Raw genomic sequence first — 22728 nt, forward strand, 5'->3', positions numbered from 1 at the left:
ATTATATAATTATATATATAGTTAAGACTCACCTGTATAATTGGTGATATTATATACACCAATCTCCCTTTAGCAATTATTCTCCCCACAAACATAAGAGAAGTCTTATTTATGCAGCTTTGTAAGAGGGTAACAGCATATTATTAAGAGAAAATATACAACCTACACCTTTCCTTTAGTCTTACAAAAGATACTTCACTTAAATTATACAAGATACTTTCTTAAGACAAAGATTGTTTCAACAAATCATATTTCAGATAGAATGTGTATATAACTCATGATTACATTTCAAGATACAGTGTTTTAAATCCAAGCCTTTACTGGGTTTGAAGTCATTATTGTATTATAAAGAACCAAGATTTAAAAAAATAATAATAATAAACACACTTATCATGATGGAAAAAATAAAGTGGAAAAAAACAAAAAATATATAAAAAATAAAAAAACAATCAAATGAATTTTTCAAAGTACTGCATCTTGAGGATAATTATATATATGTATTTCAAAGCTGCATTTCAAAGGTATCCTTAATATGAAAATAAAAACCCAACAGAACTTCTGTTGAACCACTAAAGACTTAGAAGAATCAAATAATTTTTCAAAGTGGAATTTCAAAGCAAAGTATTGATTTGCATAATATTTATTAGCATTTTTGTACCATATATGAGACACTCTGGTAAGTAGGTACTATGGTAATGGAGATGTCTGTAAATTATCACTTTTCCTCAATGCACAGACTAGTAAGTAAAATAGATTACTGAATACTTACTATATACAATAGAAAGTAATAGATAAAAAATATGTGAAAAATACTATGGAAGGGGTAACATTACTTTTTAAAGGTGAGAATAAACCATTGCAAGATGAGCAGAAATTGGTAATTTGGTCAGTGTATTAGATTTCTATGGCTGCTATCACAAACCTCTACAAATTTGGTTGCTTTTAAAACAACAGAAATTTACTCCCTTATGATTGTGGAGGCCAGAAGTCCAATGTCAAGACTATGGCTGGGCCGCACTCTTTCTGAAGGCCCTAAGGAAGAATCCTTTCTTGCCTCTTCCAACTTTTGGTGGTTTCAGGCGTTCCTTGGCTTGTGGCAGCATATAGCTAATCTCTGCCTTCGTCCTCACGTGGCCTTCTCTATAGCTACCTTCTCCTCTTCTGTCTCCAAGGACATTGCCATTGGATACAGTGTCCATTTAGGATAATCTCATATTAAGATTCTTAACTTAAATACATGAGCAAAGACTCACATTCATTGATTTCATGGGACGGGACATGAATTTTTGTTTTTTGGCCATTATTTAACTGGCTAGTCAGAAAGTGGTGTGAGGGATTCTTGGGGGGATAATGTGAACAGATTTATAGAAAAAAAAAAAAAGAAAGAAAGAAAGTAGCATGCTTTAAAGTGAACACTGACCAGTGTAGAAAAATAATATGATGTATAAATATGTGGAAAATCAACTGAGACCAAAAAAGACTGAATAGAAGACCAGGAATGTTGGAAGTTATCTGGTAGTCAATGAAGAAGTATTGAGTTACATTTAGGAGAGAGATCACATGCTTAGAGTTTCATTTTTAAAACTATTATGTATGAGGAGAAAAGGTTAATGAGAGGAAAGAATGAAGACTGAATGTTCTAGCCAGTCAGTCATAAGAAAGAAGGAAATCCTGCCATTTGCAAGAACATGAAAGGAACTTGAAGGTCTTACGCTGAGTGAGACAAATAGTGCATGCTCTCTCTTATATGTGGAATCTAAGAAAGCCAAACTCGTGGAAACAGAGTAGAGTTGTGGATATCAGGGGCTGGGCAGTGAGGCAATTCGAGAGATGTTGATTGAAGGATTCAAACTTGCAGTTACAAGGTGAATGAGTTCTAGAGATCTAATGCACAGCATAATGATTATAGTCAACAATACTGTATTATATATTTCAAAGGTGTTAAGAGACTAAATCTTAAATATTCTCACCACAAAAGGAAATGATAATTATATGACCTGATAGAGGAATTAGCTAACGCTAGGTGATAATCGTATAGCAATATATAAATGTATCAAATTAACATGCTCTACACTTTAATCTTACACAATGTTATATGTCAATTATACCTCAATAAAAAAAAAAAAACAACAACAGAAAGTTAAGCTGGTAGGAGGAATATTGGAGCTGACCTTTTCCTGGCCATGATATTTCAGCCTATGGATGACTTTCACCAATGAGAGTTGAGAGAAAGAAGGGACTTCTTGCCTTCTGTGGCATGAACACTTTCCCCTTCACAGGTCTGTTTCTTCACCACCTCTCTAAACCCTCCGGGCAGCACCCACAGGTACCTCTGTTTTCTTTAACACCACTACAGAGTATAAATGCAATGATAGCTACATATATCCTTTTAAATTTTTCAGTAGCCACATAAAAAGTAAAATGGAACAAAATAATTTTAATAGTATTTTAAACCAATATAACTAAAATAGCATTTCAACATTCATCAATATTAAAAATTATGAATAAGATCTTGCTACAGATTGAATGTTTGTGTCTTCCCAAAATTTATATACTGAAACCTCTATAAGGATAATTGGAAGTAGAACCTTTGGGAGCTGATTACATCATGAGGATGAAGCACTCATGAATAGGATGCGAGTCTTTATAAGAGAGACCCTAAAAATCTCCCTCACCCCTGCTGCCATATGAGGACAGAGTAAGAAGACAGCCAGTCTATGAACAGGATGCAGGCTCTCACCAGGCACTCTCTCAGTGACTTATCTTTTACTTCCCAGCCTCCAGAATTGTGAGAAATAAATTTCTATTGTTTAAAAGCCACCTAAGTCTATGGTATTCTGTTATAATAGCCCAACAGACTAAGACAGATCTTTTACTTTTTTTCCCAAGGCTTTGAATTTGGTGTGTATTTCATACTTACACCACAGCTCAACTCAGATGAGCCACATTTCAAGTGCAAAGTGGATATACGGGGTTAATGGCTATCTATTGATCATCACAGCTCTGTAAAATGTCCTTGTCTTTGTGTTTGTCTCAATAAGATAATTTGAAATCTGGCAGTCACATCTCATAGAATTAAAGGAGGGTATAGAGAAACAAATAACAATGTGTTTCTATGCATGCCAGTATTTCTTTCCTCTATATATTTCCTTCTCTTGCTCTTTCCTTTCTCGTTGTAAGCAGAAAATCACATCCATCTCACTTGGGGACTGGTCTTCCTTATTTATATGTTTGCACCCCTCCCTCTGATATTTTCCATATTACCCCATGCCCCGCCCACTAAAGACAACTTGTTTGAGCATGCCTACTTCATGTTGCATTACAACAATAATTACGATTTATTTTGTTCACATCATGATCCTAAAATGCTGAAGAGTTGGCATTAACATTTACCTTCTCCAGATACTCCCAGAGGCAACTGTACTTTGCAATTTGATGTGAAGTGCAGGTGTTAGAAATAAACGTGGACCTGAAAACAGAGCTGCTGGGTACCACTGTTACTTTGTATCCTTCTGGCTTGAAATGTGATGCTTTCATGGAACCGACTATACATACTAGCCTGATAGATCTCCCTGTAGGCACATTTAATGGATGAAAAGACTAAGGCAAAGAGGAAAGATTAATTAGCTTGTCTGAGGTCCCTTAATAAGACAGTGGCAGAGACAATAGCAGAGATATGTACCCAGAAACATGAATTTGTAGGAATTTACACAAAATACTTGGCAACTTAATTTTCCTTGATGAGAACCATAACTACAGTGTAAAGAACAGTAACTTCTGGATGCCAACCACTCTAAATGAATTTAAACTCAGTCATGAGTGTCATGTAAATGCTTTTGTATTAATTTCATATTTGCTGTCAATCTTTCTCCCATGAAAACTGATCTGTATCTTTAACTTGAGCTATCTAGGGGCTGTTATTTGTTATGCAATCTAATGAAAACAGGTGTTTGTTGCTGAGCTCCCCAAAAGGACCTTGCATTTCTATTTTATATGAAAATATTTATCTTCAAATTCTTATAAGAAATTACATCAAAGAGTTCATGAAAATCTACACATTAGCTACCAGTTACATACAGATCTTTTCTGTTGCATATTTGAAGCCAGAAAGATGGAAGTTTGATCATGCAAATTTGATGATAGAGCAGATGATGTATATTATAAATAAGTATTGCATGAGAAGAACATGTAAATATTAGTTACCAAGTTATAATACTAAACTCCTATAAAATACTAAAATCCTAAGTTTGAAGTGTGAGGGATGGAAGAAAGTAAACTGAGCTGGTGTTGATGGTGACACAGTACCTGAAAATATAAGTTGTCTCAGCGGTTTATGGATTTATTTATATTCCAATTGGGCTTAGTGTCCTCAGCTTGACTAAATTTTACGCAGATTTCTTCCTGATTATAGGCCTCAACCTCTCTTTCCTTAGAACATTTACTTTAGAAACCTTGCAATTATAAATTCTTTCTCCGCCTCTTTGAGATGTAAATATTCATGTATATATAATGTTTTTATATAATATTATATATACAGTTTTAAAAATAGATGGTTTTGTCACCAGTTAGACCCCAAAACCTGACCTCTACTGCCCACCTGCTTATACTCACTGACCCTTGTCCCACATTTTTCCTTAAGCTCTTCTTCCCAGCTTATCTCTTAATTCAGACAAATGGAAACCAAAACCACCCTCAAGTGACAGCAACTGCCCTAACAAGACCTCCCACCAGCCCAGACCACCCAAACCAGTTTGATTGTAACCCCGAACTCACGCCTGCGCAGATGGACTATGACGTGACCTCTAGAATAGCTGACAACTACCTTTACCTCATTATAATATTAAAATTTCTGCCCAAGGAGGAGCACAAGCCTCATCTACATAACATGCAATGTATGTCTAGGCATGTTTCCTTAAGGCATGTGCACAGCCTTACGCGCCCCCCGCCCCCGCCTCTGCATAGACTACAAGGCTTCCCTATCTAAATATCCATCCTAACCCTAAATAAAAGGGACCCATTTACCCCTGCCTAGGGAGTCCTGGCTTTGAAAGTTATTCCCCATGATCTCCTTATTTGCTGCAAATAAAGTTTACTTTGTGTGACAACTTCACCTTGTGTATGTGTGACTCACCAAGGAGTGCACTCACATTGGTTTGGTTACAATTTTAGGTATATATAATTTTAGATATGTACATAGTTTTAGGTATATATATAATTTTAGGTATTACATAGTTTTAGATATATGTATTTTAGGAATGCATTCAAAAGCAACAATCACAGATTTATGAATAAGGATATTAAAAACAGTATTATTTATTTTGGAAGAAGATTTTATTTATTTATTTGACAGAGAGAGTAGCAGAGGGAGAGGGAGAAGCAGACCCCCACTGAGCCAGGTCCCGATGCCAGATTCTATCCCAGGACCCCGGGATCATGACTTGAGCCGAAGGCAGATGCTTAACCGACTGAGTCACACAGGCTCCCGAAAAATAATATTATTTAGAATACTAAAACAATTACAGCAATTAAAAGTTTCAATAATAAGGAATCATAATATGGAATACTATAGAAACCTTAAATTCATGATTTAAGACTGACTGTTTTTTTTTTTTTAAGATTTTATTTATTTATTTGAGAGAGAGAATGAGAGAGAGCACATGAGAGGGGGGAGGGTCAGAGGGAGAAGCAGACTCCCTGCTGAGCAGGGAGCCCGGTGCGGGACTCGATCCCGGGACTCCAGGATCATGACCTGAGCCGAAGGCAGTCGTTCAACCAACTGAGCCACCCAGGCGCCCGAGACTGACTGTTTTTAACATGCAAATGCTCATGTTGTATTTGCAGTTTAAAGACAACAGTACAGGCGAGTCTGGGTGGTTCAGTCATTTAGGCGGCTGCCTCGGGCTCAGGTCATGGTCAGTCCTGGGATCGAGCCCCGAGTAGGGCTCCCTGCCCCTCATAGTGCTCTCCAACCTGCGGGGAGACTGCTTCTCCCTCTCCCTCTGCCTGCCACTCCCCCTGCTTGTGCTTGCTCTCTCTGTCAAATAAATAAATAAAATCTTTAAAAAAGTTTTTTTGAAAAGTCTATAGTATATATATCATTACCCCATTTTTAATTTGAATGCATTTATATAGAATATAATTTTGAATAAATTTGTATATAATAAAATCCAAACTTTAAAATAGTAGTTGCTGGGTTTGAGCAACTTTAATTTTCTTCTTTAAAAATACTATATCACTTAATTTCTCTGCAATTAACAAATATGGTAGAAATCAAAATTTATTACGATATTTTCCTTAAATTAAAAAAATATTCAAACTTCCTTGTGTGAATTTATGATTTTTTATAAACTCAGGTCAAATTTTGCTGAATAGATGGTGGTAGGGAAAATTGACTTGTGCTTGTTCCATTATTCACACAGCTGTCTTAATTACTAGTAAATTTGAAACAGTGAAGGTTTTTGGTTTTTTTTCCGTCATGCCCTTCAGCTATTTTTTAAATTCTTTATCTTTTATGCCTTACGATCAGCTGAAATTAAAAGGAAGTAGTTTTAATTTAATACAAAAGTTAATTGTTCAGCACATTCTGCCAGTGAGTCTGGTCTTAGGTCTGCAAGTACTTTGCCTTAAGCAATACAATTGCGGTTACTCAAAATACATACCGTTCAGAGGATGTATGTCTTTTAAGACCCACTTTGTACAGGCTGGCCACAGAGTTCCCTTCTGTTACCAGTATGTAATGATCCCTTCATTGAGCTAGGTATTATTTTTAGCAGAGTTAGTCTTCCAGAGCTTGTAGCAAAGAAGATAGAAAAAAATGACAAAACACTAGCCTTCCATTTTGTGACGTGTGTTACTCTCAGGCACTATATTATGTAGACTACACCACCTGGAAAACACAGGAAGAAATGGGGAGAGGGTAAATTATTTTCCTTGTATATATTGTGGGAATGTAATTTCTTAAGGGGGTGGGTGGTGAGGGAAAAAGATACTGTGTCAATAGTATTGTATCCAGTATGCAGAGTAATCGAGGCCATCCTGTCAGAGTTAAGTATCAAAGCTCAGGGAACTGATCAAGTAAAATAAAAATCAATTTGAGACATTTTTCTTCTCATTTATCTGGGCCAAACTAAATTTCTTTCATAGATTCAGATTAGCTCTGATTAATATTTCTGATTTTTATGTTCTTCTGATCTCAAAATTTCTTTGGTGCGGTCTACCAATCCTGAAGATTTTTTAAAATTTTTGAATGCAAAATTTAATTTTAACAGAGGATATGTCCATACTAGATTACTAATCTTTTCTTTTATACCTGTGTTCTAAAAGTTCTTCTTATAAATATTTATGTATTTATTTATTTGAAAGAGAGAGAGAATGAGAGCACCTGCATGAGTGGGGGGAGGGGGAGGAGCAGAGGGAGAGAATCTTCAAGCGGACTCCTCTCACCCCTGAGCTTGAAACCTGACACAGAAGGGCATGCTCATTGGTCTGTCCATTCTTGGAGACACCTGCTTCAAATGCATCAACACCAGCAGCCACAATCAGGACAGCATAGTCAGCCTGAGATGTGCCTGCAATCATGTTGCATGCCCACGACCCATGAGATCGTGACCTGAGCTAAAATCAACAGTTGGACTCCGGCCACCGACTGAGCCACTCAGGCACCCCTAAAATCTCTTCTTATAATTTCTTCTAGTCATCAATATTTATGAAAGATATTAAACATAAAGTGACATAAGTAATAAATAAGCTTTCCTTTTTTAGGGAAAGAAAAAATTGTTTCAAATTTCCTAAATGTGAACAGAATATAATTATACTATTTATGCATCTTTCATAGGAATCTCTTTATTTAAATTTTCTAAAATAATAAAATGAGCTTTTTCACAACAGGTTTGCTGCCAAAATACAGGTGTCATGAGAACCACCACTAAAACTAAACCAAAATGGGAAAGGAAAAGACCCATATCAACATTTTGATCATTGACACATAGATTCAGGCAAGTCTACCGCTACTGGTCATCTGATCTACACATGAGGTGGGATCAACAAAGGAACTGTCAAAAATTTGAGAAGTAGGCTGCTGAGATGGGAAAGAGCTCCTTCAAGGATGCCGGGGTCTTGGGTAAACTGAAAGATGAACGTGAACATGGTATCACCACTGATACCTCCCTGTGGAAATTCACACTGATGTTTCAAAGCTACTGAGAATGAAAGTATTATGTGAAAGACCAGTAAGTATTATGTGACCATCATGGATGCCCCAGGACACAGAGACTTCATTAAAACATGATTGCAGGCACATCTCAGGCTGACTATGCTGTCCTGATTGTGGCTGCTGGTGTTGATGCATTCGAAGCAGGTGTCTCCAAGAATGGGCAGACCCATGAGCATGCCCTTCTGGCTTACACACTGGGTGTGAAACAACTAATTGTTGGTGTTAACAAAATGGATTCCACTGGGCCACCCTACAGCCGGAAGAGACACAAAGAAATCGTTAAGGAAGTCAGCACCTACATTTAGAAAATTGGCTACAACTCCAGCACCGTAGCATTTGTGCCAGTTTCTGTTTGGAATGATGACAACATGCTGGAGCCAAGGGCAAACATGCGTTGGTTCAAGGTGACTACTTACAAAGATGACAATGCTAGTGAAACCACACTGCTTGAAGCTCTGGATTGAATTCTGCCACCAATTTATCCAACTGACAAGCCCTTGTGTCTGCCCCTCCAGGATGTCTGCAAAATTGGTGGTACTGGTATTGTCCCTGTGGGCCCAGCGAAGACTGGTGTTCTCAGACGCAGCATGGTGGTCACCTTTGTTTCAGTCTATGCTACAACTGAAGTAAAATCTGCTGAGATGCACCATGAAAATTTGAGGGAGTTTCTTCCTGGAGACAATGTGGGCTTCAATGTCAAGAACATATCTGTCAAAAATGTTTGTTGTGGCAATGTGGCTGGTGACAGCAAAAATGACCCAACAATGGAAGCAGCTGGCTTGATGGCTCAGGTGATTATCCTGAACCATCCAAATCAGTGCTGGATTGTCACACAGCTCACATTGCTTGCAACTTTGCAGAGCTGAAGAAGATTGATTGTCATTCTGGGAAAAAGCTGGAAGATGGCCCTAAGTCCTTAAAATCTCGTGATGCTGCCATGGTTGATACGGTTCCTGGCAAGCCTGTGTGTTGAGAACGTCTCTCCTCTGGGCCATTTGGCTGTTCATGACATGAGACAGATGGTTGTTGTGAGTGTCATCAGAGCAATAGACAAAAAGGCAGTTGGAGCTGTCAAGGTAGCCAGATCTGCCCAGAAAGCTCAGAAGTTTAAATAAATATTGTCTCCAATTTCTGCCACCCCAGTCTTAATCAGTGGTGGAAGAGTGGTCTCAGGACTGTTTGTGTCAATTGGCCATTTGAACTTAAGAGTTAAAAGACGGGTTAATGATAACCATGTATCGTAAAACCTCAGAAGAAAAGGAGGAGGTTTTGTGGACCATTTGTTTTTGTGAGTGTGTGTGGCAGTTTTAAGTTACTTAGTTTTTAAAATCAGTACTTTTTAATGGAAACAACTTGACCAAAAATCTGTTACAGAAATGCTGCAAGTTTGAAGTACACAGGCTGTGTGACCTTCATGATGAATGGAGCAGGTCGGCTGAATTATGGTCCAGTGAGTGATACAAAGCAGCATGGCAGTATCCCAAGATATGAGAGGAAGTAAACTGTAATTTTGTCCAAGGATGGCTGGAGAGGGATAGAAGACAAAGACCAGAGACATGATCATGAAGGTCCTTATAAACCATGTGAAGAAAGAGTTTGGGGGCGCCTGGGTGGCTCCGTCATTAAGCGTCTGCCTTCGGTTCAGGTCATGATCCCAGGGTCCTGGAATCGAGCCCCGCATCGGGCTCCCTGCTCAGCGGGAAGCCTGCTTCTCCCTCCCCCACCCCCCCGGCTTGTGTTCCCTCTCTCGCTGTGTCTCTCTCTGTCAAATAAATAAATAAAATCTTAAAAAAAAAAAAAAAGAGTTTGCACTTTTTTTGACAACAATAGGAGCTAATGAGGAGCAGGTGAAGGATGGGCTAAGATTTACATTTTAGGAAGACCACTTTAATGAGATTAGGATGAGAAAGATATAGAGAAGACTATTGAAGGAAAATAGGTAAGGAATGAAAGAGCTTCTGATTCAGGGGCATAGCAGGGGAGGTGAGAGAGGAGGACAGCAAACTTGAGAAATATTTACATGACAAAATTAATAAATTTGGTGATTGATTAGCTTGGAGTGAGAGGGAAGAAAGAAATTCTGTCTTAAATAATTGAGTGATATGTTTACTAAGAGAGCGATCAAGGGAATGGCAATTCTGGGGAGCAAGATTGGATCAGAAACAGTGGGGAATTTACATTTGGAACTTTCATTCTCAGTAACTTTGAAACATCAATGTGAGGATGTCTACTGGAGAACTGGGTGAATGGTTCTGGCTTTGGAGTTTAAAAAAAAAACTTAGAAATTGCAGAATTCATAACATTGATTTTCATCCTGCCCACCTCATCTTTTTTTTGGCAAATGAACTTATTGGGGGAGACAATATTATTTTTAAATGTTCCTATATTTTTTATTCAATGTGACACTCATATTTTCCATCTCCTACCTTGTATCTCTTACTTAATTTTACAAAAAAGTTCCTCACTCATATACTTAGAGGGAATATTGATGATGGGATACACTAAAAATGCAACTGATTACTGGAGGTTCTTTAAAAAAATGTTAATTATATCTTTCCAAATGAAGTCCCACAATACTGTCTGTTGTTTATTTTTTAGATGAAAACATTTGTGTACACATGGTTTCTTAAAGACTGGTTATCAGGTATTCAAATAAGCTTTATTTTCTCTTATTTCAGAGGTTGTCAGAAGTTATATTCAGATTAGAGTATATCCCTTTACTATGAGATAATATCAGATGAATGTAGTAGGAAATATTTACAAGAAATATACTATCGGGCACCTGGGTGGCTCAGTTGGTTGAGTGTCCAACTCTGGATTTTGGCTCAGGTCATGATCTCAGGATCTTGGGATTGAGCCCCGCATTGGGTTTTGCACTGGACGTGGAGCCTGCTTAAGATTCTTTCTCTCCCTCTCCCTCTGCCCCTTCCCACTTGTGCCTTCTCTCTCTCTCTCTAAAAAAAAAAAAAAAAAAGGGAAAAGAAATATACTATCTAAATTTAAACTAATATGTACCATTACTAGATAGAATATGCCAGTTGCTCTTCCATCACAGATATCCTTAGCTCCTGGTAATAATATTTTGTGCTGTCTTTGAAATTCAAAAGTGCTTCTAAACCATATGTAATATAACTTGTTCCAAACATCTCTGAATTAGGTTTTATTATCCTTCTTTTATAGGTAAGATAAATGAACCTCCATAAGGTCACACAGTTTGACTAGCATAACACAGGTCATTTGTGAATTGAGCTGGGACTAAACTGAATATTTCAAGTCCAGTGATTTTCTTTTTCTCTCTCATAAGGTTTTTCTTTTTACCAATGAATTCTGTTTTCAAGGTGGCTGGCCCACTTTAGGAATGTCACTCATAGAAATAAAATCACAGGTCCCCAAAGGTATTGAACTCAAAATTTTGGCAAGACAGTTATTAAATCAAATCAAATTTATGTAATCAGTGAAAGTTTTATTTGTTAATTTAACTTGTAATATATAATTCTTTTTTATTTTATATGTACACACACATATCTTTATACCAGGACTCAGTGCTGGTTAACAATAAGTCTTTCACACCCACGCACATACACACATGCACACAAACACATATATCAGTATTCAATATATATCAGTATTCAATACTAGTTAACAAGAATAGCGCTCATTTATATAGAATGTACATACAATTTATATGGAATTTACAGAGATTTATTAGCTTGTTTCAGCTTACCAATGGTTAAATGGCAGAGCTAAAATTCAAGCCCTATTTTTCTGAATCTGTATAATTTATTTTACTACATCATAAATAATGCCATTATAAAACTGGGAGAAAAAATTATTATGAGAAATCTTATTCAGATTCTGTTTGGAAAAATTTTAGGTATTTAATTTTGTTTCATCAAATGCTCTGATTCAAATGAATGTTTGCTGGCTTCACACTGTACTAAGAGACTTCTATTAGTTCATACTCCAAAAACTAAACATTTCCTTTTGCTTTTCTTTTAGAGATTGCAAAATAAAAAACAAAATGTCTTTTTACTTCATAAATATTAAAGCATCAGAATAAATGCAACCATTTATATGCAACTCAACAGGATCAACTAGCATATGGTCATTGTATTCTTTTGAATATTGCATTGGAAGATTGATCACCAACTGTCACCCATATGAACTGATTTGCTGATCAAGATGGTCATATATAAAATGCTTAGTTGCATAATTTAGAAAACTAAAGTGTTTTAGCAACGAGTAAATCAGATTTTTCATAGGTCACACACATAAATATTCATTCTAGTAACCTATCCCTTTTTATTCTGAGCAAATGCATCTTTTTATTTCTTTATCCTGTATCATGATGCTTGTGCGCTTTCTCTTGCTTTCTCCCTATTTACCTATCTACCTACCTATCTCTATCTATGTTATTTAGAATATGCATCAGAGCCAACAAAGAAAATTCACCTCATTTAAATAATAAAGGGACTTTATTGGCTCACAAGCTGAAAAGTCTAGAGCAGAAGAATACTCTGCTTGATCCACAGGTTGATATCTTTAAGGTTGCATATCCATTTGTTTGTAATCCTTTCAATTCTGTCTTCCTTGCTATGTTGGCTTTATCCTTAGCCTGTTTTCCCTCATGGTTGTCAGATGGCTGTCTATTCAGGCTACATGTATGAATTTATTTGTTTATTTACTTATTTACATCTAAGAGAAGAGCATTGCATCAAGTTTACAATTATTTAAGAGAAGATATGGGCTTCCCTCCATTTGAACTAACTCAGGTACCCCAAACCAATCTCTAGGGCCAGATGAACAGCATCTGTTAGTTTATCTTAGTTTTAAACCATTGCCAAGTCTGGAACGATCACCTTGACAAACATCAAGAACAACAGAAACAATAGAATTACTAAGATTAGCTTAAGCCAATCAGGGGCATCCCTTGGAGCTTAGAATGGAATCAAAACTCAAGAGCTGTCTAAAACACAGAAAGTATGACTTGATTCTTCAAAGTAAAATCTATTAGATTTTACCATTACATGAACTATCAGAAGTACAGGAAATATGGGCATATACTGAGGTACTAGTATTTGTATTAGATACTCTTTTTGGAGAAGAAAAGCTGTCAACAGGGATCACACTGAAACTTAAAGGAGACACCAAGTCAGTTTTCCAATTATATTTTTTAAGGATTCTCTAAAATCTTAAAAAATAACATTTATGATTTACAATTATTATACATAGTTACTTGCATTGTATGAAATTTTACAAATGGGGATAAGAAATTTAGTGTCATGCTCTAATATTTACGGGGGTTAAAGATTGAAGTAAAGCCATTTAATTATTAATAAATTTGATGATTTGGTTAGTATGCTAAAGAAATAGGAAAAAAAAATTACCTAGCTGTTGAGAGAAGAACCAAATAAACAGGTATTGCAGATTGGAGGAGGTTCACATACATTTTGCTTTCACAGTATATTAGAGAAAAGAAAGGTTTAGTTTTGAGGGATGCACAGTTTGAGAGAGCTTGGTTTGTTTGTTACTTAAGTGGAGAAGTGTGTGTGTGTTTGTAGATCAAAGGACAGAAAGGATAACATTAAAGATAGAAAATAGAATGATTGGTGACAGGAAGGTGTAGAGGAAGAATTGTTTCTTCAATTGACCTGGTGGAGAAGTAAGCGTTCAAAGCAAAAAGATGTGTCTTTGAAACAGGAGATGAAAGAGAAAGCTTGGACTTGGTAAGCAATTTCAGGTTCAGAAAAGAGGAGAAAAAAATGAAGAAATTCATCAGAATAGCCACAGAATTTCAGAAAGTAGGATGCAGAATTTTCTGCTAATTGTCATAATATTAGAGATTGAAAGTTCCATATAGTGAAGTATTGGAAAGACTGTTTTGAGTAATAAGGGATCAATTAACAATAAAACTGATAACCATCTGGTCCAAGTTAAAGGGAGGGGGTCAATAGGACAGGAGATTGCTGATAAACTGAGGAAGCTGGAAAAGATTCAAATAGCTTATGGAGGCACTCACAGGCATAATTTTCTTGTAAAGGAGCAAGAAAGGAGAGAAAGAAAAAAAGAAAAGGAAAAATAAAAGATAAAAGAATCCATTAGTCCTCAATGGAGTTGAGCCTCTTATAAATTACATAATGAAAACATCATAACTCTACCATTTAAATCAAATATGTATTTTCAGGTATTTATATATTCTGATAGCCCAAATAATCAATATACTATTGACTTGTGCAAGTTTTTCTGTCCTATTAAATGGATTCAATGCTACAAGTATATTACTATTTCTACGCCTAACCTGTTTACCTTCCCTCCCTCCCTCCCTCCCCCCTCTTTTCCTTCCTTCCTTCCTTCCTTCCTTCCTTCCCTCTTCCCTCCCTCCCTCCCTCCCTCCTTCCTTCCTATCTTCCTTTTTCCCTGTTTCCATGCACAAATATTTTGAGTGCCAAATATATGCCAATTGTCAAAGTACATAGTACAGATTTGTAATGATCTCCTAGCTAATAGGAAAGAAACAGACACAGATGTTTTGATTACAGTCACAGGGTATGATAGTGGCAAGCAGACGGTGTTATGGTAGAGCATTAAGTCTTGAAGGATGGTATGACAGACCGTAATATTGTTTACAAATGGCCTTTGTCTCCTCAACTGGCCCTTTCCTGAGGGCCAGTTTCCTGAGCCTTGGCTATGTGACTTGTTTTTGCAATAAAATGTAGATGAAAGTGACAAGCAGAAGTTTTATAAACCACTGCAACCTTACCTTTTTTCTTCTGTCACATGACACACAGTGTCCTAGAGAAAAGCCACTCCTTAAGCCTAGATCCCAGAATGTAGAGTACATGAAGCAAGACCACAGCCTACCCACAATGAACATGCCCATGACAGAAAAATAAACATTGGTAAGCTACTAAGACCCAGCCATTAAGAAGGCATGGTTTGCCTTGGAGCTGAAAGTTCAATGCAAATGTGTGCAAATGGTGAGAAATGGAAGGAGAGGTGAAGATAGGTGTGGTTGGGCAGGTGGGGGGGGGGCATTGGCAGAAAACTGATTAATTTATGTCTCAAGTCAAAGAGGCTTTTATTCTAAAAGCTATAGTCATTGGGGGCACCTGAGTGGCTCAGGCAGTTAAGCATCTGACTCTTGATTTCAGGTCATGATCTCAAGGTCCTGAGAAGGGCTCCAAGCTCAGCATGGAGTCTGTTTGTCCCTCTCCCTCTACCCCGCCCCCCCACTCTCCCTCTCTCATAAATAAATAAATAAATAAATAAATAAATAAATAAATAAATAAATAAGCTATAGTCATTGAAAGAAGAAGGAGTCACACATGATCAGGTTAGATTTTTAGATGTGAAACTCTAGTAGCAGTGTTTTGGTAAATAGACTGAAGGGAAAATGAGACTGGAAAAAGAAACCAAGTAAGAGGCTTTGTAACAATTTTATTCTGTGAGGGTTTTCCAGGTTCTGGTCCCTTTCACCACCACTCCTCCCACATACCTGCCTCCTTGCTCTGGACATTTCTTTGTTTATTTGCTGATCACTAATACTTTTCAGTCTTCTTAAGGTGGCTAAGATAACTCAGTCCCAAAATACGAATTCTGAATTATATGTGATCCTTAGAAGTTTTCTTGAATAAATTAAGGGAATGATTCCCCGATAAGGTACTTTCCTTATGGTTTTTGCCAGATCAGGTCCCTGAAGGAATGTCTATGTGAGAGAGTCCAGAGAGATAGAAGAAACATTGTATCAGCATCAACAATCAAAGGGGAGTTGGGGGGGGGGGGGCGGAGCAAAGACTGAGCTTCCAGAAGTCTGTCTTTGCTTTTGTAGTTGTCTTGGCATCATTCGGCATGTTGTCAGTTTTGCATTTCACTTTCAACATGAACTCTGCAGTCTCCACAGGGACCTCTACAAGCGGAGGCATTATGGGAATTCACTTGTTGTTGCTGCCTGAGGGTGATCCAAGGGCTTGGAATCTGGGAATTGCCTTTTGTCCTACTGCAGGACCTGGCCTTTTTAATCTCATTTTTAGTTGTAACCTGTTTGAAGGCAGAGAACGCAGGATTCTGTTCCGTTCTTGAGGAACTGGACCTGTTAGGGTATTTTCTTATAATGTAAGAAGAGCAAGCAGAGAAAAAGATAATGAAATTAAGCCTATGTTGGCTCAAATTTCAAGGATCTTCTTGAACAGAATTTCTTAAACTGTGGAGAAAAGACCAAGTTTATTTCCACCATCATCTACCTATTATGGAGCTATACTTTAGTAAAATTTAACAAAATGAATTGCTAGAAAAATAATAATGAAAAATACATACAGGACACCTGGGTGGCTCAGTCGGTTAAGAGGCTACCTTTTGGCTCAGGTCATGATCCTGGAGTCCTGGGATCAAGCCTCACGTTGGGCTACTTGCTCAGCGGGGAGTCTGCGTCTCCCTCTGCTCCTCACCACCTTTGTGCTCTCTCTCAAGTGAAAAAAAAAAAAAAAGACATACAAAATACAAGTCTAGATTTTTTAGATTCAGTAGGCATAAAATTGCTGTGAAATTTCTATAGTTGTTTCTAAATATTTAGTTTTAATTTTTGTATTGATATTGTTATAGACTAAAAAAGTTTGCAGACAAGAACTGCTTTAAAACCTTTTGATTAGAATAATAAAAGAATAATAGGATCATATTATGCAACATAGAAAATTCACAGATTAAAATATCAAATAAAGAGGTAAATTGTAAAATCAACCATCTGAAGAGAGTTGTCCTGACAGCATTATTAATTATCTCTTATTAAAATAAAGCTCTCTATACTGAAAAGTCCCTACTGCCATATGGCCATCTAATTTAGAATGAGTCACCAACCTTATTTTATCAAAATAATGTTTCAAAAACAATATTTTAATTTAATTTCTCAACTCCTGGAAGTTTCATATTCATTCATATGTATTTTTTTCAGACTGAATAAATACAGCAAAATGAGGAAACATTGAAATGGTTAAAAAATTCCAGTCTATGAAATAGGATCAGAAAACCAAACTCTTCTCTCTCTCTTTTTCTTTTTTTTGTAATGAAAGTGGCTAAGTTCCTAAAAGCAAAGAACTGAATAGCTAATTGGACTTGATTAGACAAGTAAAATTGCTAAGATTTAAGCTTCTCCCTAAATTCATATATTGCTTCTATTTGAATTGGCTACTGATCTTGAATAATGGAAAATGTTGTACTATATTGTGCTCCTTTTATCTCTAAAGAGAATCAAGAAGCCATGGTGATTAGCAACCTTTCAGTTGGTGGCATATAAAAGTGCATTGCGACGTTTACCAATATTAAAACATTAATGATAATAATTGAAACATTATGTATATTTTTCTCCAGGATTCTGGCAACACCACTCACTGCAGCAGTTAAGGCACTGGAGGAAATACAATTAAATTTCTCCATTGAGAAACCTCCCCAGGAATGCTAATGATGTATTTCAACATGTTATTTATCCTATGTAATAATTCCTCATGAAGTTTAATGATAGCTGTCTTTATAAATAACAACTGATAAATATGCTTTTAAGATACAAAGAGTTATGAAGCTGACTACTTGCCAAAAGACTGGAGGATGTTAACATATACTTCAATATTTCTGTTTAAAAAGGACATGGGGGGCACCTGGGTGGCTCAGTCGTTAAGCGTCTGCCTTCGGCTCAGGTCATGATGCGAGGGTCCTGAGATCGAGTCCCGCCTTGGGCTCCCTGCTCAGCGGGAGGCCTGCTTCTCCCTCTCCCACTCCCCCTTCTTGTGGACCCTCTCTCACTGTCTCTCTCTCTCTGTCTGTCAAATAAATAAATAAAATCTTAAAAAAAAAAAAAAAAAGGACGCACTTTGTATGGCCATAGGATAAGAATGGGATGGGATAACGATAAGCAGTGGTCCTCTGCATCATGTTAGGGAGAGATAATCTGCAGACTTTTATCTAGTAATAAACAATGTCTTAGTGAGAGAGAATAAGATATTTTGGGCTGCAGAAAGCTTTTCACTTCACTACAGGAGCTACTACTGAGAGAGGGGACGCTCAATTCTCTCAATTTTATCATAAGCAAATAAATTAAAAATAGATAAGAAAATAATAGCAACATGAACAAGAGAAAACCTGTGGAGTGAAAATTTGTTAACTCCCTAGGAGGAATTCAATAACGCATAAGTTAGTCTTTTTGTAAAAACGCTGCTTCACACTGGGCCTCCGGGGGCTGTTTGTTCATATGCCAGAGCACCTGCTATTAATTTCTTACATCGCATTTCAGGAAGAACAATTCCTCTCTATGTCTTCCTCACCTCTTACATCATGTTCTAGTAGGAGCATCTAAAAATAAACCAAGACAGATAGTCAAGACACGGGTTTTTGAACAAAAATTCTGCATTAGTAACCCCTCAATTTTATATTTGGAAGGGCTCAAAAGTAACTTCGGTAAAATAAAAGGTTATTAATTTGATCAAGCCATAAAGCTAGCAGGTGGTTGGGCTGGAACACAAATTTCAATCTGTCTGATTTCAGAGCTTATTCATGTAACCAACATTCTATAACCATATAGAAAATCTGCTTGCAAAGAATCTTCACGCGTGCTTCTTTAATTAAGCTATTTGCTAATAGCTGGTTATAACAGTAAACATAATTTTGTTTGGTCCTTCATTTTATAGGCTAAATATACCATTTTCTTTAGGCTTCTTTCGAAGAATTGTTACCTTGGAAAATGGGTTTGACACTTTATCTCAAACATTCGACAACATCTCTAACAGCCATCTCTGGATGGCATTCTCTTCATAAAAAAACATATCTTCTGTGAAATACTTTCTCAAAATGTTCATTTCTAATTCTGCTTGTTAGAGGGAAAGTTTCTGACCAGTGCATTTGTTTCTTATATGGAGACACATCGGAATTAATAGTGGGAAAGCAGATGGCTGAAGGAATCCCCCCATGAGAGGATCTCTCATTTTGCAGGACACACACATGGTTGCAAAGGAATGAAATACGAGGAACAACCTCATGGCACTCTGAAGTGAAAGCCAGAAACCATAGGCCAAGGAAAGGATCTTTATGCTGCCTGAAAAGCATTTCCCCCCAGGGATTGATTATACTCTTGAGTCAATCCTTCCTATCGTTACTTATGCCATTTGTTACTACGTCTATTTACCCAACTTTAACGAAAGTTGAAAGGAAATAGAAGAATTTTTTTTTCCAATCAGATATATTAGGAAGAGTCTCTTTATTAACAGAAAATTGGTATGGATAAACGATTTTGCTATAAAACATTTTCCTAACAAGTGGCCAAGTTTAAAAATTTATAAAAGTTTGATTTGCTTTAGTGTTTTTCACAAAGTAATTTCACAATGTTCATAAGCAGTTTTGTTGCATATTTTGCCCCCTCAAAATTTGAGTTGTAACACGTTTGCTTCTGAAAATTAAGAATATAATTTTTTTTTTTATTTTGGAAAGATCATGTTTTTGGAATTTAACTTAGCTGGAAAAATTGCAATTGTCAATTTTACTATGATTTCTGCCTCCTAGAAAGGCCTAAAAGAAATATGTGCTGTGGGTATTTAATGCCCTCAAAAGGTACAGCAACTTTATTATTGATTCCTTCTGATTTAGGATTAAGCCCTTTAACAATTCTGTCTTGACCTAGAATTCAAACAGAAGACAAGATGCTGCAGAGGATAGAGAACCAAATATCGGATTGTGTAATGTGGCTTTCTAACATGCTCTGGGAAGTTCCTTCCCCTAGAAAAAAAAGGTGGTGCTGGTGGTGATTGAGAAAAAGCAAATGCTGGAGTCATAAGACAGTCATACAAAATTTAGAATTCATCCTCTAATCCTTGGTTTGGTCATAGATATACAACTTCAGGGAAAATCAGTTAACCTCTCATTAATTTTCCCTGTGATAATATATTAAGATGCTTATCTGAGTTTATAGGGCCTGCATCCTTTTTACCCATTTTTGTACTTTCTTTAGCATCATATGCATTTATCTGTCTGATTATATATATATATATTTGAAGACATCAGGGGATCCTGGGCTTTGTTAGCCTAGAGGAAATGGACAACTCCTTATAGTCATAAAAATTAATCTTGTCTATCACCCCTGATCATAAATGGAAGTATATTAAACTTTATAAAATGCAGGAAAATAAATAAAACATTAATTATATATGTAGTTAATGCCCATGACTGTATAACTGTCCATAAGAACAGTTTTTTACGTCTTTTATGAGAGTTGCCATTAAATAATATATAAATTCTTTATAAAACATAGATCACCGGGTGCCTGGGTGGCTCAGTCGGTTAAGCGACTGCCTTCGGCTCAGGTCATGATCCTGGGGTCCCGGGATCGAGTCCCACATCGGGCTCCCTGCTCAGCGGGGAGTCTGCTTCTCCCTCTGACCCTCCCCCTTCTCATGTGCTCTCTCTCTCTCAAATAAATAAATAAAATCTTTAAAAAAAAAAACAAAACATAGATCACCTAGGAATAAATATTCTCTCATCTGATTTAGATAAAATGACAATTTTCTATGTCAATAAGAAATACAGGTCTGTCTCATGCCTTGAGAAAATGGATATTATTTCAAGTCAAATTTCCTTATTAAATTCTGTCCATGGTTTTCTCTTCATTATAGAATGTGGTTATGCTAAGATATTATGAAATATGAGAGATTACAAATTTGTGTATTGGGAGTTGTACTCAGACAAAATCAGTTGATTGTCTCAATAGTCTCCACAGTGACACAATGATTACCAGAAAAATCTACCAACCAAATCCCTCCCACTCTCTCCTCTTTCCCAGACACATGCAGTTATCCATCCATGATGTTCTTTTTTTGTTTTGTTTTGTTTTTTTTGTTTTTTAAAGATTTTATTTATTTATTTGAGAGAGAGAATGAGATAGAGAGAGCATGAGAGGGGGGAGGGTTAGAGGGAGAAGCAGGCTCCTCGCTGAACAGGGAGCCCGATGCGGGACTCGATCCTGGGACTCCAGGATCATGACCTGAGCCGAAGGCAGTCGCTTAACCAACTGAGCCACCCAGGCGCCCCCATCCATGATGTTCTTAATTGTGTGAGGAAAGCTACACTAGAGGTCCTGGTAGACAATGGGTCTTCTCTGTCCCTTCCGGGTCCGGAGCTCCTGCTCCCGGCTACTTAGATGTAGCTTCTGTGTCTGCAGCATCCCTTCAGTAAGTTAGTATCTTGAGAACCAGTGTGCACTGCTTCTTACCTATTACCATGTCCTTTACCTACTTTCCTCCAGCCACACATGCAGAAGTCCTCATCCCCGATTGCTTTAGAGTCGGACCATGTTTACACTCATTTCCTTTGAGTTTATTAATCTAAAGGAACCGCTTGTTTATCTTGTGATGTTCCTCATTCCCTTGCACCCCCCCCCTTCACTCTGGGGGCAGAGTAGTCAAGAACTAGAGCTGTGACTCACAAACCAATTTTTTGTTATTTGAACAATCCTAATAACACATACAGTTCATTTAACTTCTGCCCTCCCTTTTCAATACCTAAATACTCATTTTCTGAAAAGCAGGTGGAGGGTTCCTTCTAGGCTTTTTATTTATTTTTTGGTTTATGGCTTGCAGGAGATACTATGCAGCTCAAAGTATACATTGTCTAAGATTAAATACCAATGTTATACTTTACTCTTCAGGTACTGACTCAGTCTTGGAGTCCATCTGAGTGAATGAGTAATAGGAGGGCCATGGAGAAATTAATGGGACAAAACAAGTAAATCACTTATTAAACATCATTTTGTTAAACTATAAAAGTATATTATTTATCCACATTTTAGATTTATTGGTAAATCCATGTTGGTCTATGTAACAATTTTTAAAAAGTACAGAAATACAGTTTTTCAAAGGTCTCAATTCCAGTGAGAGTCTTGGGTTGGAATCTCAATTTTGACGTCAACTCGTCAACTTGTTGTATGATGCTTAGGTGAGTAGCTTAATCTTCTTAAGAATTATTTCTTTATCTATCATATGAGCGTTTTAAGTTTCATATTCCTGTGGTTTAAAGTTTCATGACGCTGTGGTCCCCTGGGAACTACAAGGACTAAAGAGTTGTGCACAGGCAAGGAGAGGTATCTTGCCAGTCATCTCAGTTCCTGTAGGCAAAGAAGAAATTCTCCCATCCCATATTAGTGTACAGATGGGGTTGTAGAAGCTGCTTTAATACATATTTTAACATGATGTTTGTGATAGTATGAAGATTTAAAATAAGGTTCCCGCCATGATGTTGTCTGAAGATGCTGCTACTGTTGTGTTTTTATCTAACATCTAAGGAAGGGAGCAATTTAAGTGACTTCTCACTATGCTCAATATAGTTTGATTATATGTATATAAAATCACAGATTGTAGCATTCAATGGTGTATATTACACAGTTCTAATGGTTCTTAGAGGTTTACATATATTTGTTGTTCTAATAAAATTTTGGTTGCTATTTTGGTCAGTAATTCCATGCCCCTAGAATTCCAATAAAATTTTGGTTT

The 22728-nt window shown here is 36.8% G+C and overlaps 1 pseudogene; it reads left to right on the forward strand.

Annotated features, from left to right (window-relative positions):
* Positions 1–8233: 8233 nt before the first annotated feature.
* LOC102727493 (elongation factor 1-alpha 1 pseudogene) lies at positions 8234–9327 on the forward strand (annotated as a pseudogene).
* The last annotated feature ends 13401 nt before the right edge of the window (positions 9328–22728 follow it).

The sequence above is a fragment of the Leptonychotes weddellii genome, chromosome 4 (genome assembly GCF_054177405.1).
Source record: "Leptonychotes weddellii isolate Sample4059 chromosome 4, ASM5417740v2, whole genome shotgun sequence".
In the NCBI taxonomy this organism is placed as follows: Eukaryota; Metazoa; Chordata; class Mammalia; order Carnivora; family Phocidae; genus Leptonychotes; species Leptonychotes weddellii.